The following is a 25,126-nucleotide window of genomic DNA, read 5'->3' on the forward strand; positions in this document are numbered from 1 at the left end:
GTGATCTTTGATCCCATCCATATGGATGGTGGAGAAGCTTGTTCCCAGTGTCTGTGGCAACTTGTATGTATGTCATCAAAGCGAGAATAAAAAATACAACCCCCAGGTGTCCATACCAAGTTGTAAATTAATAAGAACTATTTATGAACAAGTCAAATCTGAGCTCTTCATGAGGGAGAAGGATGACAACAGGACAAGGGATCCTCTGTGCCAGTGCATGTCTCCAGTGTAAAATACAGAAGCTGATATCTATCAGTGCCTGGGGTACCTTGCTTGATTTGAGTGGACGTGGGAAAGGGTCCCTCTGAAATGCAGTAAGCAACTCAGCTTCTCTTGCTTGGCAGTAGCAGATGGGCAATCCAGAAGAGAAGCAGCTTGAGCCCTGCTTTTTGGCTGAAGAAGGAGAACAACAGGAAAATTTAGTCAGCTCCTGCTGCTTATCTGGGGCACAGGCCTGTAGCCAAACCTTCCAGTTCATCTGACTGGGGTGCCAGCTGAGAGGTGCTGGCAGGGGGTGACTGAGGCAGTTCTGCTTCATTCCAGCAGAGGTTTTATCTAACTACTTTGAGGAAGGCAGAGTGAACACCTCTCCCTTAACATACATAGGTCTCAGCCGGCACACCCTTATTGGCACTGCTGGATTTCAGAGCCAAAGCAAATAAGATCCCTTCATTTTCCCTGATTCCTGGAAAGAAGCAGATGAGAAACCATCTCCTAGATTGCTAGGAACACTCCTTCTATGATCCTTTTTGAGTCATGGCAGAAAAGTCTATGACTGAGATCAAATGAGATCAATGTCCAATTACATTCTGAGGACTGAAAACGATGAGAGATGTGTTTGTGCAGTTCGGTGCCATCTCAGCTGGAAGAAAATGCTGTTCTTTGCCACACCCTAGATGAGTCAGGAGGCAATTTTTTTCCAGTCTTTCTTCTCTGTTTGTTGAAGGCTACAAAGGTAGTTAACAGAAATGGCAAATTAGACAAGCTCAGTTGTGACTTGCTGTTCACTGTCATTTCCCATAAGATGGGCTGGATGGCCAAAAAGGAAGACAAGACAGCTGTGGTCTGGACCTAGTTAGGAACAGCATGAACACTTCTTTCTGGTAAATGTGTAGATAGATACATACATAGGTCACTCTGGAAGTAATGCCTATTTGTTTCCATAGAAAGTACAACAGATACAAAGAGCACCATAACATTATTTAATAGAGTAAACTCTCAGCTACAAAACACTGTTTTCTAGCATAGTCACCACCATTAGCTGTGCATTTTTGCCAGCAATGAACAAGAGCCTGCACGGCATGCTTGTAAAAATCTGCAGCAGTGGAGGCAACCTACTGTTGCTATCACCACTGCTGAAATGCACCACCCACTGTGCTCACATTCACAGTTTGGTTTCTTATCTATCACTTGTAGATGTCTAAGTACACAAACAGATACACAACTGCATGGGTGGATGTGTGGATGGATAGCTGGACAGACAGGGGAGGACAGAATAAATGACACTATCACAAACTATGTACTTCCTGGTGATATTGTATAACAAGTCTATGTTATCAGTAACTGACTAATGTAGGACTGTACACTTTCTGAGTGTTTTTTTATTACCGGAGAACTCTGGCAACAAGAATAAAAAATATTGATTTTCTCTAGCATTGAAAGGAGTTATCCTGACAAAATATTTGATCCAACAAAAGGTCTAGAGGGATCTGAAACATATATCTGATGTTTTAGAATAATTATTCACAGAGAAAATGAAGAGCACTGTTTTTTTAATTACTCTTTCATTAGCTGTATCTATCTCATTACAGTGGACAGCACTTCCTTTTTCAGTTCCGTGTAATAATATCAGCAACCTCTGAATAACATTTCTATGGATGAAATCTTGTGTGTGGATGAATACTTGTTCACAAGAATGGCAGAACTCCCAACAATTTCCATGAATTATATTACTTATATATGTAGAAGTAAATTTGTCAGCGCAAAACAATGCCTTTGTTTTTCAGTATTTCTTTTGAGATCTCATTTTTCATCTGCTTTTCTTGAGCTTGCATACACTGTAAGTTCTGCAATCATAGGATAATTTTCAAGGAAAAAAGAAGGTACTTTATGTGAAACAGTGTAGTTCTGTGTAAATTCCAAATCATGAACAAAAAATGGAGTAAAATGGGGAAGACTGGTAGAGAACAAACCCCTTGACTTGTCTGTGGCTATGGGATATGTATGTGACTTTTGAGCATCTGTACTCCAAACTTGGAATTTGAAGTCCTTGGTATATACTTTATTTTTCCTTTTGAACTATGGTTTGTAAAGACTATCTGCTGAAAGACTTACTTCACTAATACATTGCTGCTTGTGTACAGGAAAGTTTATTGCAGAAAGATTCATCTTGCAGTGGCCTGTAAGGTCCGAACTGAATGAGATTTTTGCTCCTGATGTCGAAGATTACTTAACCAAACCCCAAAAATTCAAACCCCATGATAATTCCCCAGGGACTCTGTGTTTGCATTTGCATTTTCACAGGATTACCTTGATCTTAACGGTACCTAGCTCCTTTATTCATTACTACAGTCTCTGATGATCATCCTATTCCCAAAATAATATGGAAAGAGGGGCAATTCCTTATACCAAAGCTGTCAGTGGATTTCAGTAATAGTGATAATACCCTGAATTAGAATGAAAGCATTCTGTCTTTTTAAAGGAGGCATTTTACAAGAACGTACAGTTACTGATCTGAAACAACCATCAGGATTACTCTATTAAAGTCTGTGAAGTTACATTTTGTATGAATTTGTCCCCACTGCTTGGTAAAATCTTTCTGTTAATTTTACTGTTAAAATAGATTTAGTAATAAACTACTTGTTTGCAACACACAAAGTTTTTTCAACGGATTGTAAGAGCTATTCACTCTCAACCCTAAGGGGTCTTCAACACATTAACATATTTGCACTGGCAAATATGTGTCTAGTTAATTTAAATCACATTGTGTATGTGAAATGACAGATTAACATATCCTCTTGACAAGGACATAGAAAACCAAACCACTTTTTCTTCAGTCCATAAACTGGCTACCAGTCAAATGGAAGAAATAAATTACTTTTAACCCTCTGCTGTGTACACACACGTGGAGACAAAGTTCTTCCCTTTCAGCAGGAGATGTCTGATGCTTTATTTATGAATGTAATAGGACTCAATCATTCAAAACTGTGAAAATATAAAGCTTTGTGCCAACACAAAGAGCTCACTACATATCACTGGAGCTTCTGTGAGTGGTCACTCAGTGCCAGGCAAAAGCAGAGGAAAGGCCTACTGTTTCCTAGTACTTCTCTTCTTTGAGGCTGTAGCAGGAGAAGACGTAGGACGTGGTGGTCTCACTGGCCCAAACACACTGCTCACCTCCATGGCATCTCTCAAACACAGCAACAATTCCACAGTATTCAGTGGCCTTTAAACACTGGAATCTTTTTTTTGTGAACTAAAGTTCATTAAAAGGGAAAATATCCTAACATTTCAGATTGTTTCTGAAGGCTTGTCCTGCAGCAAAAACTTGGGTCTATGAGTATCCGTTCTAGCCCACATTTTACTCTCCACAATTCAAAATACTAAATTTTTCATTTTCCAATCTCAGTTCTGGGGAAATTCTCAACCGTGCCAGAGAAACACAATTGTAAGAATGGATTAATTCATCTAAAAACTCAGATGAAAATTGCTGGACTTAAAAACTTGCATAAAAAGCAAAGGAGTTACAGTTTGCCTTCTGATTTGCAAGGCACAATCTTAAAAAGGAAAATGAAACCTATCCCAGGGGACAATGCTTATAAATAAAATGTTACAGAGAGATTATTAATTTATTACCAACATTTTTATCAACTTTCATGATTTTGTTCTAAGTGAGCTTTTTAAATCTACTCTAAAAATGTTAACTTGAACAAAGCTTTTCTTTATTTTATGGTATAACCAGTCAGACAGAAACTTTGTTTCTTTTTCTCTTTATTCCTGTTCTCTTCAGATCTTTTGTGGCCTATCACCTCTGTCCCTTCAGCCAGTCTTGGTCTAGGAAGTGCTGTTTTGAAATATGCAGCCCAGAGCTTTGACTTCATGAGTTACAGAAAGGCTACAGCTTGACTAGCCCTGGCAGGTGTTTGACTGCACTCCGCTCCTAAACCAACCACTGCAAGTGGAAAATCCTCAGAACTATCCCAGGAAACATGCAACGCACACGGTGAGGGCCTCCAACTTTTCATGAAACACTGATATTTGAGACAGAGTTTAAGCAAGATCACTCAGGAGACTCTTTCCTCCCACACATTCTAATCATATATCTGGAGATAATTACCTGCCTGAGTCCCTTGTTATCATTCCTGTTGTTGCCTTAGCTGTACCATTTGAAAGACTATGTTCAGTAATCATAAACATTAAATTCACAGAGTGCTGCAGTAGTTGTATGCATGTCATTATCATCTTGTTTTATGTATCATGTTCTATTATTTCAAAAAAGATTAAAAAAAATCAAATAGCTATTTCCTCTATCTCATGCCTTATCCCTTGGGCATTTGAAGAGTTATTGGATTTTGAGAAACAGGATGATCAGCCTTTATATCATTTTTTGACAATAAACTGAGAAAGAACAACCTTTTTATCATCCGAAATCATCAAATCTTCTCCATTAATGCAGTCTTGGAGAGAGTGCTAAATGGGATGTCACTGGAGATGTACTGTTTGAAATACCACACACAATGTTTTCCCTGTACTTTCTCAATTGTATCATTGTAGCAAGTAAGTGGCTCAGGTAGTATGTTTTCAGGAACAAAGATCTAATACTGAGGGGTTTGTAGGCACCTTTCAAATCTTAAATGCCAGTTCAGATAGGAGTTTTTCTTAAGAAAGAATGTCATTGGTATTCCTTATCCATTTTCTCAATTTCTTCTAAATATTATTTCAAAAAACAGTAAGGAATAATCCGAGCGAGGAAGAGACTAGTTTTTTATTTCTGAGGATTAATGCTAGTGGATGTCAGGTCCTCCAGTGAGTTCTGAAAGGTGAGGCGGCAAGACAGACTTTGGATATAATTTTTCTTAGCTTGTTAGAGGTCCTTCAGATTATATAGGACATACGGCTTTTTAGGGAATAATCTTCTCTGCCTGTTCTTGGTTATATAGAGTATGTCAGTATGCTCACAGAGTCCTAGAGAAAAATAACTTTCAACATTACCACAGACAACAAAACAGAGCGGAAACCAAAAAATCTACTGCTGAAATATCCCTGATACAAAATAACTCTGGACATTCCACAAAATGGAAATGAACAACAACAAAAAAAATCATGAAAAACTGGTTAAAATATTTGTAAATATTATTGATGTCAACACTATTATTATCTGAGTTCCGGTTGGCTTTTCATCACATTAGAGGACCAGACATACTACAGAGTGGCTGGAACTGAAATATGCAGACCTAAAAATGCTAAACAACTGCTCAGATTACTATCTTGGGATATTGTGAGCAGTCACTGATACCAAAAGCGTAGCACTAAGTGACTGAAGATGCTGGCATAAGCAGCCCCATCACAGTTAGGCGCTTAGAAAATCACGATCCCACCTTTTTTGTCCAATTGAAAGAGATGTGTCTTAATTTTTTTAAACTTGTCATGCAGCAAGCCTCATCAAAATTCGCAATTAAGAGAGGGATCTGGCCCATGCGTAATTGGAAAAATATCACTATGTGTCCAGACTCAGGCATACGAGCAGAACTGTGCATGGCAGACCTAAAGACCAAATGCAAGAACAAAGCCTATTTGCCTTTGTGTTTTTAAGTATTGTGTTTTCATCAGTAGAACATTTGCTAACCTATACATATATCACATGTAGACATACATTAAAAATCCATACAATTTCTCTTATCTTCTTATTAAAGAACTGAAATAAGTTAAGTTACTCCTGCCTGTCTGAGACACAAACTAAGCACTTTGTGTTAGAAACAAATTTAAAAAAAAGAGAAAGTTTTACATGATATAACTATGTTATGGAACATGTTAGCTCAGACGGCTGCACTTTGCAGAATGACAGGAGGGGGATCTTGTCCTTTGCTGCTGGGTAAGGCCAGGCTCTTGATTCAGTCCATATATTCCTAATAAAACGGTCCTCTACTCTTTACATACAGAAGTAAATAACACAATAACATTTCACACCCCCCTGAGACAAAAACTCATTACAGACCATTGCAGGCATTTCACTCTGAAGGAACTGAGAAAAGTCTGAATTCAGACCTTTTCCTGGAGTCATTCTTATTGCTTGTTGCTTAAATGCACTTTACCTTTCACTAGCAAAATTAATAAATAAAGCTGCAGTCTGTAAAATACTTATAGAAAATATTCCCTGAAGGGGAGAACTGTGTATGCAAGTTGGATGCTTAGATGAGGATCGTAAATTGCCTCTGTTGGAATGGGAGTTGCCTCTGTGTTGGCTTCAGAAGCCCAAGCAGTAATAACACTTTGCGCTCACACAAAAGAGCACCTTTCATTAGGCAGTCTTCAGAGCCTGAGAAACCTAGAGAAATCCCCACCAACCTTGCAAGGCAAGTTAGCAACAATATTAAATGTGTTTTCAGTATTAATTGGAACGACGTGCTTTTATTATGCTCTGAATTTCTGTAATTTGTGATTTTCTCTTCATCCCACATAGGTAAGAGAAGTCAATATCTTAGAAGATTATTAAAAAGTTTACAAGAGAGAAGAAAGATTACAAGAAAATGCTATTCTGGAAGTGTCAGGAAGATCTTACTGACACATTTAATTGGCTGCTTTTACTTCTGACTTTTTCATACAGCTTTCATTACATACTTTTTCATATACATCTAAATCTATGTATCCATAACTGTATCAAAACATCTATAGCTATATTCTCTATACCTATACCTATATGATCTATGTCTGTATGTCAATATATGTATTTGGCATTCACTTTTAAAGAGGATGACCTTGGTGTTTTCTATGTTCTCCTTGCTCCAGCAGTGCAATCTTAGTATCATGGAACCCACTGGCAACTCTATACTGACTTTGTTGGGTTTAGACTATGACTTTTGGAGAAAATAGACTAACATTTAAATCTTTACCAAGCACACCTGCCATACCCTCTTCTCACTCCTCTCTAACACATATTCTGGGCTGTATTAGGCACTCAGAAAAGTAGGAGTTAAGGATAAAATATACATTTGCTCTGTGTTTTTTTTTTTTTACCACACGTAGAAACCTGAAGGCTAAAGACAGTCATCTGTATTTGTCAGATCTCCTTTAGGGCAAATGCTTCCTTTGAAGGATATTTCCTTTGCCTTTTGATATAATTTAGTTTAGCTGTCCTGAGTGTATATGTACATAAATATCTCTCTCTCTCTCTCTCTCAAATATCCCATTCTTTCACCCCAATTTGATTAATAGCCAGCCAGTTTGATGTGATTAGAGTTCCACTTCTGTACCTCTGGCAAATGTAGATATTTAAGTAGGCAGTATGAGAAAAGAAGAAGAGTAATCATGTTCCTTAGGAAAAGTTATATGGCTCTTTGTAAAGAAAACTCTTACAAAAGAGGGATTGCTATGCAAGGTAACTGTGGAAAGGTAATCAAGCATTTTAATATTTTACATGTTTTAGATATATTTCTCTTATCGTCAGAATTCATATTGCTGGTGCTCTGATTTTTTTTTCCAGCTGTCATTCATCTAATTCACAGCAGTGGCTCCCCAGATTGCTCTAGTCAATACAGGAGTCAAATTACTTTACCTGCCGACATTCTACTTTTGTCTTCATTCTAAATATCATTCTGCTCTGAGAATATTGTCTCTGCAGGTGCAGATGTGAGTAGGAATGCCAACAGAAATTAAATGATATTTTATAACTTTTGAGATAGGATATCATTTGTTTTTAGGAGATGATTATATTTTCTACACATATTTCATCAGCTAGCATCTCTATTACATCCTGATCCAGCATTCCCTGAAGTTAACATTAATTTTTCAGAGACTTCATGCAGAGCTGGACTAAGCTCAGTATGATTGATAGAAAAAGCAATAAATTTAACAATTACTTTGACATTCATATTGCCCCAGTAATTCTTAGATTCCTAAGGAAATAGTAAGTATCTTAATAGATGAAAATACTGATCATCCCATTCTAGTACTCTCTTCCACAATTGTGCCTACTTAGTCAGCTTCTAGATTATAATTGAATTCCTGACTCTTACAAATTCTTCCATATTTAATCCCTGGAAAAAAAAAAAAAGTTGAATGTTTCCGATTTCACTTCAATTTTCAGTCACCATTTTTACTAAAATTGAGAAGTTGGGCAAAATCAACAATCTAAGAGTCATTAAATATGTTGAAATGCATGGACTGAGTAGATTTTGCCTAGACAGAAGCTGTCTTTCATTTATTTGTAGATTTTCCGTTTTGTGGATGTGCCTTTCTTCAACCCTTTTCCTCTCCCCGGCAGAATCATTGTTGTCACCTGTCAAAGCAGTTGTCAGGTAATGGTTGCACAAAACTTTTGTTTCAGTAGTGACAAGAAGCCTTAAGTGTTCACTCAGTCCCTGAGATTGCTGAAGAACTAAGTGATACAACCACAGCTTATTAAAATTAGATTGTAAAAAAATCACCTTAAATGCATATTTATTGATGCCTGCTTTTGTAAGTAAGTGCCAATAAATCTCAATAGATGAATGCTTGCCTAAAGAAATCGTGCAAAACATCCAAAAATATGTTATGAATTCATTTAACTATTGAAACAAATATAGATAGAAGAAAGGTTTTGGTATTAGCTCAGCTCTTGCCTGAACTTCAGAGAGGGCTTGTGAATGAAAACATAGAAAGAAATAATCTTAAAAGCTTTCATTAGTTGCACACATCTTTGAAAGACTACTTTTGACTAAGTAGAAATATATTCAGAAGTAGAAAGACAGTTTTGAGTGTTGTGTTTTCATTGGTTTCCATATCAAAACATAGTGATGTTAGTGAAATTTACTGAAAAAGTTTTTGCTAGTTTTTAAGTGAAGAGATCTTACTCTGATGGTTCCATTTATTTCAACAGGAATAGAAATCTGCTTGAGGAGTAAAACATTATTCAGCATGAATAAATGTGGCAGGCTATATTTTCTTTTAGGACAGAGAAAATGTCCTAAAATTATCCATCAATACGATACAATCCACAGTATGATTTGTTTCAAGTCTTGCAAAACTCTGAATGCCTATAAAGTTGAGGTTTCCTACCCCAAAATCCACAATCCCAAGGACAAACCTCAAGACAGTACAAAAAGGTCTACATAAATAACCTACAATGACAAACTGCTTATCTTTAAGTTAGGCGCTCAGCTTCTAGGAAATAGTTGACCAGAAAATGAGTCTGTGGAAAAAGATGAGGACTCACTGATGGCCACTGTTAACAAACAAGACCAGTTTTTATTTATTAGTTGCAAATTACTTATATGAAATTTAAAGCTATCTACTCGATTCACTGGAAACTGACTTCATTACAGATATTAATTTATTGTCCAAAGAACTTGAGTAATCATAGTTTACACAAAAATCTTGTTTGGTTGAGCCAGATAGAGGCTTTACCCACAGCCATTTTGAAAAAATTTATTGCAAGTAACTCTAATAAGTACTTATCTTGCTTGGTGATGCTGCTTGATGTCATAAAGCTGTCACTTTAAACCATAGAAACCAGAAGTATGGGACTTGGGAAATTATTTTTACTTTTTAATAATCTGAATGTGAACAGTACCAAAACCTAAGAATTTGCAGTGTTAAAGTATTCAAAACATTTTTTGATCAAGCAGGGCAATTATAATCCATTTCAAGGGAACTGGGTTAGATCTGAGTATCCAGTTACTTTCTCAGAGCAGTGTAAACCACACGTAATTCTATTTTAGAAAGACTAAAAGAAACAATCCTTTTGTATAAAATCTTATTTCCAAAATTTTAAACTCCATTTAATTCATCACATTAGTGAACAATATTCCTAGATTCAAAAAATTGCTTGTTCCTTGAGACTAAGAGTCCACTGATTTTCTTTTTAAATCAGTTGTGCACTTCAGCTTTGATCTTGGGCATACTAATTCACAAGAAAGTACAGCACAGTGGTAAAATAACTTTATTGTCATCCCTAGAGAAACAAAACAAAGGGAACACGGATACAAAAAGCAATAAAACCCCTCAGTCAGTCTTACAGGGCAAAGCAGAGGGCAAAAATCCCCAGCAGATGTTAAAATCAGTGTGGCTAACCTCAATTCAAATAGTCTATGCTGATTTACACCAGCTGAAGTTCAGGAGGTGAAAGTCTGAGGTGCAGAGGTAAACTACATAAGCTGCTCTAACGGTTGAGGGCACTTCTATCTTTGAGTAAATGATATATCGCTTACCCATTGTAATTATATTCATATTTACCTCTTGCTACCTAAACCAGTCGGGTTAGCATAAAAGCTATTCTTCAGTTATGTAAGTAATAATGCTGGTTTCTGGAGCTTTTTTAAACTCTAGTCTTTTTCCCAACACGTGCATACGCGCTGTGACCTTCTAGTGCCTTTCTAGATTTAACTAGCATCTCAAATGTGTCCTCTTCAAGCCTGTGCTGCATATTCCAAAGGTCACTGCTAAGCTGAGGCTTTCAGATTTAAGTAGTGTAATACTTCTGTTTTTGCACTTACTGCACTGAATCCTTGTGCAGTACTATATTGATTTTTTGTGATTTTTATTTCACTATTTTCAGATTCTACAGTCTCTCTTACCTTGACTTACCAGTTAAATGGCTTGGTTAGTCACACTTTTCTTTTAGTTTGTTCAATCAAAATATGCTTTTGTATTTATTCTATTTAAAAGTGGCTTCCTTTGCTTTCATTTCTAACCTACAGAACATGTTCTGAAGGGCAATTGAGCCTGAAAGCCTCATCACAACTTGCACATTTCAAGGCCTTCCTGCTTGCAGTGCTGCCTCTTCTTTCTGAAGCCCCTCTGAAGATTTTTTTGGTAGCTTAGCCATAGTAAATAGTTTGCAAATTACTTTGTGAAGCTCACTGTCTATAAATTTAGCAATAAAGAAACAGTAAGAGTGATATTCATTATTGTTGTACGAGCACGTACTGTGACACAAGGCTGTCTGGAAATTACAGTGAAGCCTTTTGAATGTAAAGAGAAGTTACCCTATATCAATAAAACCAGCTGCTGCAATTATACAAGGTAGAACTCAGTTCACAACGGCTGTTGAGCTTTGGAGCACAAGCCAATTACCAGCTGGAATCAGGAATTATTACACCTGGAACAATTAACTGAAATATAATGGAAGGGAACAGGGATTTCCTTCCAGAACTATTTTAAATTCTTACAATTCTGAGGAAACAGTTTCTTACCTAGCATTCATAGTCATTCAAAGGATAGAGCCCAAACTGTTATGGCCTTACCTAGCCAATGTGGGCTGAGTCCCACAGCCACTGAAAAAGTAATCAGCCAGTGATGGTGAGACACATACCACAAGAACTTGGAAGAAACTTTGCGTCACGCAAAGAGGCCTTAGGCTATTTCCTTTTGGCTCCATAGTTTCCAGTTAAGAAATTTGTCATGGCATGTAGTAGTGGTACTAGCATCTTCTGGATCCAAGCTCTTGGCTCTTGGTCATGAACTCAGCCTTTGCTATATTTCTTTTGTTCCTATAGCAAAACATGGGTTGGTTTTAACCCACCCATTGTTGGCTTCTTGGAAGAAACCAAACACAGATACACATTGGTGACAATGGCAGAAGTGAGCTGGAAGTGTGTGCGGAGCCCCAGGATGTCCTTTTCCTAGCTCCTGTCTTCCACAGTATTGAATTAGATAGGTTGGTGTTAGTTTTCTATAATATTGTAGGGGGGCAACCTCTCCGTGAGTAAAAGGGCTTATTGGTACTACAAGCCTTGTTGCTATTAAAGGAAAATCATTCTCTCGCAAGCCATGAAGAAACACTGCTGCCCTTTCCATACACTAAAGGAAGGTCTACTTCATGATATATGCACACATAGATACTCGTGCCCAGATTCCTCTGGTTCCCTTGGCCTTTATAATGCACTTCTTCAACTCCAGTAGCCATCCTTCCCTCCTGCACAGCAGCTGGAGTCCCCTGTGCCTTTGCTATAACAGTCTAGCCTGTAAATAATGGTACTGCCATAGTTCATCATTGGAGAATGACACTCCTTATCTCACCCTGGGGGGCTGGAATATATGCCTGTGTGATTGTATATACATTTGCCATCCTATGGCTGTACGGTACCACCTTCACTCAAAACATCTGCTCTTTAAAGACTTTGTTGTACATCAGATCCAAAACCTTACTCTGTGCCTGGAAGGCTTAATTTGACAATCTTGTAGCATGGCTTCTTCTGTAACTACCCCATGGAGCCTAATATCAGTGGTAGTAATAAAGTTCTTGCTGTTTGAAAAATGCAAGTGGTGGCAGTCACCACAGGGTAAGTGAAAACAAAGTACATCAAATCCTGGCACAGCTCAGAAGAATCAGTTTAGGGAGGACTGCAGAGATATACATTAGGACTATAAAATTCAACACTGACTATACAGATCTGAGATAGAGATTCTTAATTTTTTTTTATTGTTAGTGTATTTATGACTTTTGAAAGGCTCCATGGTGATGGTCACAGAGATAGAAGACTTTTATTCACAAAAGTGGCATTTTCTGCATTTCAAGACTAATATGCCTCAAGTGCAACTCTTTCCTAAAGAAATTAATTTCACAGGGAGCAATGAGTAGGACTTTAGGAACTGTGTATCTAACCTATCCATATACCTACATATATGAACACAAATACAGTTTGCTTAGTTCATTTAAGAAGTTAATATTGCTAAACAACCCTGGAGAAATCAGTGACCTCCTCGTGCGACAAATGAGTGTGGACACAGGGTAGTACATCTACATCTGGTGGCACTGACAGCAGTGTTTCGCTTGTATCTTTCTCTAAACTATCTGCCTGCATAAGCACCCACAGCACAGCTGTGGTCATCTTTAAATCTTTCAGCAATGAGTCTGCCTAAACAGAAATTGATACCAAGCTTTGAAAGAAAAAAATGTTTTGTCCAATCTTGTCTAAGGAACTGTCTGAAGCTTTTAGCAGCAGATGCTCCCTACCTCATACTATTTTCTAGGCAGTGATGCCGATACCATTTCTGTTTGATTTCCAAACTGCCTATAAGCATGGTGCACAGAGTATTATGACAGCCCAGAGATCCTCAGCTCACAGATCTTGAGTTAAGTGCAGTTTTTCTAAGAGGTTCCCTGAAAATTACAACACAATTCATTTGCATACTCCATATGGATACTACAAGGTGGCATTTTAAGCTTAGAAAAATGAAGTTATATGAAATTAAATGAAACAGAATTAGTCCCTTCTGAAATTATACAAAATGTTTTGTTCTGTTTTGTTGTATAATATTCTCCATCAAAAAAGAAAAAAAAAAAGGATGAAAGTTTTCCCTTTGTAAAAAAAAAGAGAATCATGAGTAAACTTGTAACAGTATGAAACTTAACTATCTGTGCAAAACATAACAATTATTTTGGACCCACTGTGCACAGAAATAATCAGCTACCATGGACAGAAGCACTGTTGACCCTGACCCAGAATGCTGGTCATATCCAAATAGCAATACTTCTAATTATAACTCTGTACATACATATATTTCTTTTCTCCTATGACTATAAATTGAATCCCTACCTGACCATTATTATGTACTGTTTCCATCCTCTTTGGATGGGATGACAAACGCGTAATTGGAAAATAAAGGCAGCAGTACCATGAATAACCCCACTAGATGCAGAGAAGCTAGGTAGGATGAAACTGGCTGGCTAATGAACATGCAACAGGGTGCTACAAATCACACACACATATAATGTAGAGTATAATTCTTTCTCCCGAAGTGAGTCATCATGGGGCCACAAGTCACTTCTCCTGGTATGATACTGGAGAGAGGAGGTACTTTCCAGATGTAGAATTTACCCCTTATGGCTCTAAACAGTGGAGCATAATTTAAGAAGCCCCGAGGCTTTTCTAAATTACACTAGAGACTGAAGAACAACAAGAAAGATTTATAGCCACCTTGGGTTTTCCTCCTTTCCTAATGTCAAGCTTATATTGGCTTCAGTTTAAGAATCTAAATTAGTTCTTTTTACACTTTTTTTTCATGCAATTCATGACAGGCATAAAAGGTGATGCTTTCATGAGGTCATTTTTGCCTTGTAAATCTCCTGAAGAAAGATAAAAATCTGTTTTGTATCTTTTATTATATTACTACTCCATTTCTGGAAAATGTAGCTGATTGTAACTGCATTGTGATCATTGTGATGGATCTATAGCAATGACAACCACGTGTTCTCTATTTTGAATAACCAAGTTTTTAAATCATTACAATTATTAATGAGTGTTAAAGGCTTTGTAACAAAAAAGGCAATGGGAATAATTTATAGTAAAGATTCCTTACTATATCAGAAATTAGATTTGATTAGCTGAAATTGTATGACATGGTAGTAAATGGGGCATATCATAAAGCATTCTAAAACAATTTAATACAAGTTCAACATTTATTATATAAAACTTGATGCCATTAAACAAGATAGTCATATCAAGTTTGTGATACCCACAAAAAACTCCATGGAAAAATCTACAGAGCTGTTGTAAAGATGCAAAAATGACATGTGTTGTGTGTAAATAAGGTAGTGATATTGCTAAGCAGATAAGAATCCTGCGAATGTGTTAAATATGCTACCTGAATGTAGTTTTTCATTCATTCTTCTCACTCTGATCTTGAGTTCTGAGCCTTTACTGATGTAAATAGCTTTCTTGATCATTGTATTTGCTTTCTGAAGTCTATATCAATGTTCAGTTTAGAAGAGGACACAGAGCATGGCCCCCAGAGAATGACCCTCTTCTGCTCCCACTGAAACTGGCTGTATCAGGAATGAAATTGGGTTACTCTAAGCCCATAGGGGAACAGGTTCCTTAAAGTAATAGCAGTGACTACTGGCTACAACATCCAGTAGAATTAAACACCACTAGAAAAAGTCTGTTGTTCCTATGACTGTAGCCTACTTCATCTTCTTGCTATCTGATTTAATAGCTAGACTTCTTACCTGGAAAGGATTACACTCTTTGTGTTAGGAGAAGACTGTCTGCAAGTAAAAGGCACTTTGAATCCCAAACAAATTCTCTAAAGAATTTTTCAATGGTGAAGACAGCATGTCAGATTGCTGAGTTTATTTCCTTTTTAAATTTCTGCCTAATCTAAATGATCATGTAGTGATCATTATTTAAGCAATATCTCAGTTGTGCCATCACAAATTAAAATAACCTTAACTAAAAGACAAAGGCAATCTGAAATGTTTAAAATCCTTAGGCATTGAACAGGAGAAATAAAGCTGCAGGTTTGCAAAAGTCTGACTAACAAATACAATGATATCATAAACTTTCAAGAAAAAAAAATAATTCATGAGTTTATAGTAAGAAATTGGAATATTACTCTCACATCTACCTTGGTAGTATGAAAGGATTGTATAATTTCTTGAATGCTAGAGGTTCTTCTTCTATAAATTGCTTGCTGAATGAGAGCTCTAGCTCACTCTATCTTGTGTTTTTCAAGTACTCTGACAAAGAAGAATGTCGCAGAGAAGTCACTGTGAGTGAGTCAGCACGTCCTACCACAGACATGGTTCCTTTGGGAAAATCACAACGCCCAGAACTGTCACCAGAACCCTGAAGGACATATCTGTGACAGACACAATCCAAGTGCAACACAATCATTGTCCTTGTACAATCAATGCTCCTCTGAAAACTGCACAACATACCCTACTTAAATTATATCTAAATTATATAAATTATATAAATCCATTAGAATAATTACTATTTTTACTAGCACCCCTCTACTTGGAATTTGTTTGAAAGGTCTCTGAACCTGGACCATTTCAAGAGCTATTGGCCTTATGAAATAACAGCATGTCCCGTTCAGGTACAAAAATATTCTGTGAAAACCAGCTAGTTTGTTCGTTCTTTCTCAATTTATATTAGTAGACATTACTCATATGTTTTCAGTGTACTGAGAGCACTTCCCAATAAATATGCTTCTTAACTCACATCATTTTCAGCAAGCCTAAATGTGTTGACTTCATGAGCTTTACCTCTTATTTATATCAGCATCTTACTGATATACTTACATAATTTACTCTCTCCTCAAGTTTAATCTTACTTGTCTAGTTGGACACCAGAAAAAGAAGGAAAGAAGCAAGTCTTGAACACTGTTGTAATCAGATGAAGTTACTGAGCTCAAAGGAAATACGTCTCTGGTCACAGGACAGAAAACCTTTATTTTTCAAATTGTGTATATCTCCTTAATTATTTTTGTGTAGTGTTTTCATAGTTCTCGGAACATGAGTTATATGATTCTCAACTTTATGAATCAAGTTAAGGCTTAAATATGCAAAAAGGCCATTTGTGTGAAAAAAGAACTGTGAAAAACTATGATTGAAGGAAAATATGAAGAATGTTCTCCAGAGTTTGAGTAGCGCAACGAGTGGAGAACTCAGGCAACGAAACATTCAAGAGCAGCAGCATAATTTGTGTTGAATAGTGTCAGCAAGGCATTATATGCCTTGTATTTTGGGACAGTGGATAGAAAGAAGTCAGTGACCCTGGTACCCATACTGTGCTTTCTTCTTTGCTTTTGTTCCAGATTTGCTTTTTTATTCAAGTCTATTTATGGAGAGGGTCTGCAAGAGAGCTGTGCTCTCATGCGAAAAGTTGGTATTTCATGCTGTAGTTTCTTTTTGGACAAAGTTCTTCCCATGTATGGTAGAACCTCAATAGTTCTTGCCTCACATAGAAAAAGGAATTGAGTGAATTGTTCAGTCTCCTGGCTGGGCAAAGAAAAAGATGTTTTATTTAAGCCATTCGGAAGCAAGACATCATTGGGGCCCAGTTCCTTGGCCTTTTTTCCCCCTCGCTTTCAGACAGACAAGGAAACTGCACATAATTCTTCAATTAAGTCTTTCTAGTTATACCTTACAAATAGATTTGTGTCTGTTAAGGATTGGGATAACACATAAAGTCTTGAAAATATTGTCCCCAAAGAAGTAGAAGGAAGAACTTGAAATAAATTTGAAAGAATTGTCAGTCCATATGAGTAATGGTATTTCAGCAATCCCAAGCTAAGATGTATTGAGTGGCACTGCTTTGGAAAAGTGGATCCACTCTGCAAACAGATCTGCATGAGGGCTGTACATCAGTGAAGTAAATTATAATCTCTGAATCCATGTTAATTTTCAGATTGTGTTGAATAAAAAGGATACCGTTAAATGAATACATATAACGAAAGTTAAAAGCAAATTAACAAAAATTAACACAAAAAAATAAAGGACTAAAGATGTTTGGCTGCCTGAATTTCCCCTGGCAGTAAAAGAAAATAAAATACATGGCCTTTTGCTCTCTTCCTCAGCCCACAGAAAGCCTCACAGTCAAAACATTGCATCTAATCCTAGTTTCTGTTTTGGTAAGTATATTTCATTAAACAATTGTATTACTGATTAATAAATAGTAAGTTGATTTTAGAGGGTGTTTTAGGTTAATTACTTTGTTAAAAATAATGAAAAATATTAATCTAGTTGGAAGTCAATTGATATTTTTGGAATTTCAAATATACACAGCACAAGTAACAATGCTGAGAAAAGCCTATCTTCATCATAGTTTAATTAAGCTGCTGAGAAGTAGCTAGCTGCTACAATCCCCGATTTTTATCTATTTTAAAAGGATATTCTTTATTTATTAGATTAATAGTTCTCCAGTTTTGAATTTTCTGATAGTAATCTGGTAATACCATTCATTGTCTTATTAGTTTGTTTTGTGCTGTTTTTTTTTTTTTTTTAACTGATTCATTAATGTCTTAAAACATTCTCAAGCAATTTTAATTTTCCAATCTGAAATTCTAGCTCTGTGCAAGATAACAGCAAAGGACTCATTTATTTTAGTAGGATCAAGATTTCATTCTAGCATAGAAAATAACAAGCTTCATAACTGAAAGCATGAGAAAAGCATTCATATTTGTGACAAAATGTCTGTATAACCTTTATGTTTTTTAAGTGCAATCCCTTCTGAATGGACAGCACTGTTAAAGGAAACAGGAGATTTACTTTTCTTTCTGGGTTCAGTATTAGCAGACAACATCAGGGAGTCGAATAAAACCTCCTGCACCAGCCATCAAAGGAGTTATGACAGTGGTACCTGCGTTAGGAATTGAAAGAAGGTACCTTTCATTTGCTTTCATCTGGGCTTGGTGGCTTTCCTTTCTCAAAGCATTGTGTATGTGCCAAAGGAGGGCTGTGGGCTGTGAGAACTTAAGTAAAGAAGAGACACTGGAGAGGAATTGACACCCAAGTTAGAGATATAAAAGCTTTAAAGAAGTCAAGTCACTTCACTGTGACAAAGCAGGAGATAGCTTGCCTGAGGGGAATTTCCAGTGGTGTAAACAATAGCCTGAATGTAGGCTATTTACTGTGCTTATGCATTAGTTAGAACGTGTAGCCTTTGAGAAATGGATAAACCACAGTGAATTTTGAAGAAACTACTTAGGCATCCCTTTAATTCACTTCTGTCGTGTGTCCATGAATGGAGATATTTGCAGGATCCAACCTGTTGGACCTACTGAAACAGCAGCAGCTGCTACTGACGCAGCTGCGTTATCAGCTGTGGTTCAAGAGAAGACTAATCGCAGGTTTCAATTTTGGGAGAGTTACAGGCTTGAGATCTGGCAGATAAGAGGGGAAGAGGAAGGAATGGATATGACCTCAAGTCAGCCACAGCTGTGCAGGGAATCCAGAGCTCCCAATGTATTCCCTAAACACCCAAAAGCTTTTAACCATCCAAGCAACAAACCAATCCCAGTTTTAGTAGACTATAAAGTAGATTAATTAACTTTTTAAATACAGAAAAATGAAAACAGAACAGTAAAAAAAAGGGATTCTTTTCCAATTTCTCCTTTTCCATTGTGTCCTGCAGGCAAACCATTGTCTCAGTCAGCTCTAAGACTTCCTGAAGTATGGCAAACTTTGCACCGCCATACCTGTAGCTTCCTAAAAAGCCTTCCTGCCTGTGTCTGTGAAATTCCTCCCAAAGAACATTTTCCCTCATCCTCTAGAAGGTCATACATGATCTTCAACTCTCTTTTTAAAGAATTGAGTGCCTACACTGAATTAAAAAAAAACAACAAAGAAAGGGTACTAGCTGTCACACAGCTGCTCAGACTGGAAAAATTGTTCTCCTACTTCTGTTGCCATGACAATAACCGTTTTTACAGAAAGGCACACTGTGGTTAAGAAACATTCTGTCTAGCTGTTTGAACAAAGCATCAGCATCATAACAATTGCCTTACTTTACTCAGACTAACAGGCTGCCAGTTCCAATATCCCTTTTATGACAGTGCTAGATGCTTCAAGAGAAAGATGATAAAATGCTAGTTTTAAACAGTTATGGAATAATCTGCTCTTGGAGGACATTTCTAACTGCTGTTAGGTAGAGATTAGCTCATGGCAAAATTAATAGGAGTTTATATATTTTTTTTCTGATTACATAGCCTTCTTATGCAGTATCACTGCAATTATTCTGGACATGCAATGCTCAATTTTCTTTAATCAGCTTCTAACATCTTATATACAAAGTTCTTCAATGGCTATGAGCTAGAGTCGATATTTTTACCTTGTTTAAAAACATTTTTTATCTATTTATCATAGATCCACTTCTTTTTTTAACAAGCAATCTATTTTACATAGAGCAAAAAATAAAAATAATCTTCCACTTCAGTCACTTTTCATTTGGCACATGTCTATCATAGAATATCCTGAGTTGGAAGAGACTCAGGAGACTCACAAGGATAATCAAGTCCAATCCACACAGGGCCACCCAAAATTCAAACCCTATGTCTGAGAGCATTGTCCAGATGCTGCTTGAACTCCAGCAGCCTGGGGCCGTGACCACTGCCCTGGGGAGCCAGCTCCACACGCACCATCCTCTGGTGAAGAACCTATTCCTAACCCCCAACCTGATATTTTCCTGATGCAGGTCCATGCTGTTCCCTTGGGCCCTAAATTTCAATGAAATTACACCTATGAAGTCTTGAAGAAAATAAAAATGCTGATAATTATGCCAGAGTATTATATTTCTAAAAATACAGAAGAAATGTCCACGGTTGAGTCATCATGGAAGAGAATAGCATTAAAACAAGCAAGAGAAATCCAAGGACACAGTATGCACTCAGGAACCATCTAGATCATGCAGACAAAAGCTGAAATATGGCATGGACCATCAAATAGGCCTGGACAGTAAACTTGAAAAGGCAGATAGCAGTTCTGTGTGTTTTTGGATCCTAGTAAACTAACGGCATTTTTAATGAGCAGCTGACCTACTTCTTTAAATGACTAATTTCATTTCTTTTCTCAGTGGCAGATTTATTCATTAAAGCAGTAGCAAGAACAGACTTGGGGGGCACTTGAGAAAAAATAATTAAATAATTCTTGACAGAGAGTTACTATCCCAAGTTTTAACTTGGTAATAAGATGTAGTAATTATGATTTTCCCCCCTTTCTAATAGAAATTCCTGTTACATTATTAATTTTCCTTCTGCACAAGAAGCAACAACGTTTGGAAAAAAAAACCGAAATAAAAAGATTCTGAATCAAGAATATTACTCACAAGTCAGCTCTAACTCTGTTTTACACAGAAATTAGTACAAATTCAAGGAAAGTCTGAACTCAAACTGCAGTGAACGTACGGCCATTAAAAACTATGAAGTGATGTTGTTAGCCTATTTAATCATGACAACAGTGGATTTTAGTGTACTTGCACAGTTAAGGAACATTCAAGGTAAATGCGAATATATTAAATCATAAATCCAGTAAAATAAAACATTTACAAATAAGCTAAATATACAAATATTCATCAAAAACACAAACATTTTTTTCAAGATTTTAAAGAAGTCCATCATAATTTTATTAGTATTAATACATAAAGAATACTTAATAGGAAAATTTGGGGGCAGCAGTTCATTCTGGAATAGAGATGATTTTCTGCTGACAATTTTATTTGCCCTAAAAATTAAGCCTAAGCAGGTAAAATGAGAAAGTAAACGGAACTGATAAGAGCAAAAGAATATGATGACTACTATGCTATGCCTATTGGAAAGACTGCAAAATTTTGCAAATAAGATATCAAATTGCTGCACAATGACCAAGAAAAATTAGCAGAAATTACCTTGGAAAAAAAATATCTAAATAACCTGTTAGAGAAGGAGTGTGAAAGAGGGGGGCAATTTGTGAACAGAAAAAAAAAATTGATTATCTGTTGTGTGAATAAGATGATAGCTGCCATGATGAGAAATTTACAAAATGTATATAAATTTTCATTTAAAAACATCAAAGTGCAGAAGTATTTAGTGTTGCTTTTTTCCTCTTTTCTACGTACTCTGATATCACTAGAAGTACCAAACTACTTCAAGACTTCTGTTCCCCTCAAGAAGTCAAAAACACATGAATTGTACACATACTTTTCTGTTGAGAGAGGTATTTCAGTAGCTTTTATAGTGAAAAAATAAAGGTCAAAGTGGAAAAAGAAATATTCATTCTCATTTTAAATACTTACATATCCAAAACAAGAAAATTGCTTAAGAGAGACATGCAAGAAAATGCATTCAGTAAATTTTCTCTTGAGTTCTAATTCAAGTTTTTTGTTGTGAAATACATGTCCTTCCTGCTCAGGGAAGAGAAAGGAAATGGAAGAAAAAAGGTGTTTGAGCCCCTTCTTCTGTTTATTTCAAAAAGATATCAAGATGGTTCAAATCAAACTATCTTCGCCTATTACATTTTGTGCTAGTAATGGAGAAGGAAGTTCAGAAAAATGGGCAAGGTTCCATTTCCATCAAAAAATGATATATTACTAAGCCAAAATTATCTCTTCAGTTTGCTGAAGAGTAATCCATGGAAAGCGTCTAGGACACTTAGGTATTCAAAAGGAATCAAACTAAATGGGAGTGGAGGGCAAGGGGAGCAGATAATCACCAGAGGAGCTGGTTTGAAGGGGAAAAATGGCCCCACAAGTTATCTTGCTGAAATCAAACTTGTATTAGAGAGCCAATCTCCAGTCTCATTGCACTATGCTCATAGGGGGTGATACATTTGCAGAGCCAATGTGCAGCCTGCATGTAAAATATTTCATAATTGAGTCTTTATTCGTTTCTTGGTAAGATTTCTTGTAATTGCAGTGGGGTCCCTGGTTGCCTGGTAGTGGCCTGCTGCAGACAGATCAAGCATCCAGCTGAAGTTAGGCTCCAGCAAGGGAGCCGGGGAAGAGAAATTGAACAGAAAATAGACGTAATATTGTACTAATCAGGGGCATGACTTGCCTGTGGAGGTCACTGTATGTGTCTCAGACTTACTAGCTAACAACGTACACAGTGAGGTGAATACAATAAATAGATGCATGTGGCGCAGTAATTGCAGGATTAGAAGAGTGCATGCTGCCAGAGGGGTCTTAACAGGGAAGGGGATCAAACGGAGATTGAATTTAGTATTTACTTGGTGCAGTTTTGTGTGACCTTGGTGTTATCTGTGGCAGCAAGAGCATGGCTATGAACCCAAATAAGTGGTGAGAGCAAAAATATTTCCAGAGTACAAATCCATCTTGAAAATAACATCAGAACAGTTCACATTTTTGTTTTGCCTTGTTTTTGACAAATACAGTGAAACTTCAAATTAAAAATCCTCCTTCCTTTTTCACTTAGCCCATTAGGAATAGGATCACTGCACTCTGTAATGATACACTCAATTTCTTCTGTGAGCAATGATTATTGCTCCTACTTGCATGGGAGACCTCTGAGACTACCCCAGGTCATTCTGGAGAAATGTTGTGGTCAATTAAGCACTGTGAGGGTCATTCTTCCTGCAGAATGAACACTGAGATAAAATACTAGCTTGCAACAGGCACTGAAGCTGTTTTCAGCTGAGGCATTAAAGCCAGCATCAAAAAGATACAAAATCATGTTAATGAAGAATGAAATTGTTACTCTGAGCATATTAGCTAAATCTCATTTGTCTCTTTAGATCTACTCTCAAATTCCATCTATTAAGTAATTAAAGTGTTTGTCAATTTAGTTCTTCTTTGCGCCATCATTTTGCAAGGGAATTTTACCTTAAAATGGTAAAACACATTTATTTAAAACTTTCATTATTATTTTACTATTAGCAAGAAGCATCTTCAACTGAATTTCGCTGACATAGCTCTACTAGATATAAGTGAATGGATTTTAATAGATATAAAACACAGTACAAAATGAGAATCACCCTCAATAATATTGTGATATCAAAATTTACTGCTTTCAGTTCTTTAGATTCATTAATTTTGAATTTTATTTTAATTCATTATTTATCACTTATCATGCTGTAAAAAATATTCACATCATAAACATTTTTATTAAATATATTTAATGTATCCTAGAAAGTTCCCAGCAACTGAGCAGCATAACTTTCAAGCCTCGTTTATTTTTCCTCCTTTCTCTCAGACATTTTAGTTGCTCTGGTAACAAAAATTCAGAACAGGAAAAGCTTTTGCCCTGCTCTGCTGTATGAATCTCTCCCTCACAACTACAGACAAGTAACAAACATGCTAAAGGTATTTCAGGAGTCATTACTAGCTTTACATCCCTTGAAATAGTATTTAAAACAGAGATGCATCATAAACCAGACATAACCTTGTCTCTGTGATTTCCATTTTCATTTGATCATAACAACCAATTTATATTACACATCTGAATCTTATATCTTAGATATGAAATTTACAAAATCTCCGCAAGTATTTTGCAGCAAACAGAGCAATCAGTCCCCCAAACCAAAATAAAATCCCTCTTGTGAAACAAAAAATGAACCAGTCAATTAACATGTGTGCATAGAAGGATAATTTGGAATGGAAAATGATTATTGCCAAGCATTTCTGGAGAACAGCACAAAATCAAAAAAATATTACTGTATTAAAACCTTTCTGATAGCAATGTGATCTCAAACCTGTGATTACACAGGGAAAATACTTCAGAATGGTCTAGTTTTTATAACATACTTGTATCTCACTGTGGACTGTAAACATGACATGCATAATTAGAGGAAGAGAGGGAAACAAATTGACTATGTAGCGGACCACTCCACAGCTCAGTGTTAGATGCTGTTCTGTATCTGCAGTAAAAGCTGGCTACTGCGGCTCTGATACCGTGTTATGTTTATGTACGTTTTGTTATATAGAGATAGGCAGACTAAAGTAGTTAAGGGAAAGTAATGAACTCAACATAGTGTAGAAGTCAACGGTCTTTAGGCATACACAAAGAAAACACTACGGGCAATGTTAAAAATGTTAACATTTAAATGGAAGTATATTTAGCTTAGTGAAAAATAGGTGAATAGAGATAACAGATTGAAATTAAGAAATTGAAAAAGAGTCTTTGCTAAAAATCTTCTGACGGCAATTCCACAAGCCTGCAGAATTGTCTCTCCTAAGAAATACAAGAAAACCCATACCTGGTGCTGGCCAAAACAACAGGAAACACATGACGAGATTCTGGATGTCCTTCTATCAATTAATTCCCCTTCTAAGTTCCATGAGCTGAAGTCCCTGCAGATATGTCTCTAAAACAAACAAACAAACAAAAAAAAACAGAAAGAAAATCTTTGAGCTGAAATATTTGATTTTTTTTCTGCTTTTCTGCTTCTGTGTCTTTGAGTAAACATACTGCAGGATAATTAAAAATCACTTCACTGAAAACATAGTGACTACTAATACAATCAGGCTGAGCAGGTCGAACTTGAACTTTTATTAGACTAATACAGCAACGGGAGTTGTAAAGAGCTGGTGTTGACATATCCTTCATGAAGGCTTGTCTTTGGAGCTGTAGGCAGCTGTGCTATCTTGCAGAGCTGTGCTTAGGCTCAGTTCCACTGGGCTGACGTACGTTTACACTGAGAGCCCTAATTTCCCCATGGCTTTGCATTTCAGTTTGCTATAGCCAAATTAAGAACGACTTTACAGGAACTTCTTGA

The 25,126-nt window shown here is 36.6% G+C and overlaps 1 long non-coding RNA gene across 1 annotated transcript in view; it reads right to left on the reverse strand.

Moving 5' to 3' along the window:
- The window catches only part of LOC110401840, a 119,040-nt gene extending 94,329 nt beyond the window's left edge, over positions 1–24,711 (reverse strand). Inside the window, exon 1 of the long non-coding RNA XR_002440650.1 lies at positions 24,608–24,711. This is a non-coding gene — a long non-coding RNA (uncharacterized LOC110401840). The remainder of the gene's footprint in view (positions 1–24,607) is intronic.

This window comes from Numida meleagris, chromosome 6 (assembly GCF_002078875.1).
Source record: "Numida meleagris isolate 19003 breed g44 Domestic line chromosome 6, NumMel1.0, whole genome shotgun sequence".
Taxonomy (NCBI): Eukaryota; Metazoa; Chordata; class Aves; order Galliformes; family Numididae; genus Numida; species Numida meleagris.